Raw genomic sequence first — 1,036 nt, 5'->3', positions numbered from 1 at the left:
ATTAATGATAAGTGCAGTATATATGATTTTTTTTTTGTTCATGTAAGCTATAGCTTCTGACCTTTAAATCAAAACATACTCATGATTTTATGGCATCAATTACTGCTTTATTTAATCAGAAACACAGTCTAAATATTATGTGTATTTTGCTGTCATTTTATTAGAAGTAGGCCAACAGCGCCCCGTGCAGATTAAAACTCCTTACTGAGCAGGCTTTAGGACCCGGGGGAGGCTGCCGCTGCACGTGCTATTACTGTTTACTCTATCATACACCGAACGCATTCTGTACGTGCTTCTCAGTTTAAATGCAGCGATCCAAAACAGTGAGTCCAATCACCATTCAGGCAAACTTTGCTTCAAGAATGAACCACAATGCTGACCTGATCTAATCGCTAGCACACCCTGAGCACATGTGAGTTAACATATTCCTCTTATCGGCAAGACATATCGGCATAATTTTTCATATCAGGCCGATATTTACATTTAAAGCCATTATCGGCCGATATTGGTCCGATAATATCGTGCATCCCTAGATCATAGCAATGCATTTACCTCATAATCAGCTTAGTTTTGAATGTTAATGATTTCTCTGTAAAAACGGCACTTTAATTTAGAATTAGTGAGAGAAAATGAAAAAAGTACTAGTCTTTAGTTGGTTTGTAGTGGAGTTAACGGTGATTAGTTTTCTGCTGTGTGTTGAACTCATCAGTGTGTGTCTGAGAAATTCACCCACGGCCCGCTGAGTTTATTAAAACCCCTGAAATCAATCAGGACTTCAGCTGACTGCACAGAACACACACACACTCACACACACACACACACACACACACACACACACACACACACACTAGCTCTGTTGCTGAAAAGTGGTTGATCTGAGCAATCTAGCGATGCATTTCAACAGAGTTTGACATTTGCATGTTGTTAAACTAACAATGCACTAACTCATATACATAAAATATGCAACATACAAATATGTGACCCTGGAGCACAAAAGCAGAAGTCGCTGGCTGGGGGATATTTGTTGCAATAGCCA

General features: G+C 39.4%; 2 protein-coding genes across 4 annotated transcripts in view; both read left to right on the top strand.

Annotated features, from left to right (window-relative positions):
• nars1 (asparaginyl-tRNA synthetase 1) overlaps window positions 1–1,036 on the top strand; it is a 34,649-nt gene that overhangs the window by 28,239 nt on the left and 5,374 nt on the right. The window contains exon 16 of one of the 3 annotated variants that reach the window (XM_016548952.1): window positions 795–844. The exons of the other annotated variants lie outside the window; for them this stretch is intronic. The gene's annotated coding sequence lies outside the window, so the exon portion shown is untranslated. Of the gene's footprint in view, window positions 1–794; window positions 845–1,036 lie in introns of those variants that run through there. 3 annotated transcript variants of the gene reach the window in all.
• Window positions 1–1,036, top strand: part of fech (ferrochelatase) — an 18,970-nt gene that overhangs the window by 15,327 nt on the left and 2,607 nt on the right. The gene's annotated exons all lie outside the window — the stretch shown is intronic.

This window comes from Sinocyclocheilus rhinocerous, unplaced genomic scaffold (genome assembly GCF_001515625.1).
Source record: "Sinocyclocheilus rhinocerous isolate Xijiao unplaced genomic scaffold, SAMN03320098_v1.1 scaffold824, whole genome shotgun sequence".
In the NCBI taxonomy this organism is placed as follows: Eukaryota; Metazoa; Chordata; class Actinopteri; order Cypriniformes; family Cyprinidae; genus Sinocyclocheilus; species Sinocyclocheilus rhinocerous.
Note: the sequence above shows the minus strand (reverse complement) of the source record. Positions and strands in the feature narration are given on the sequence as shown.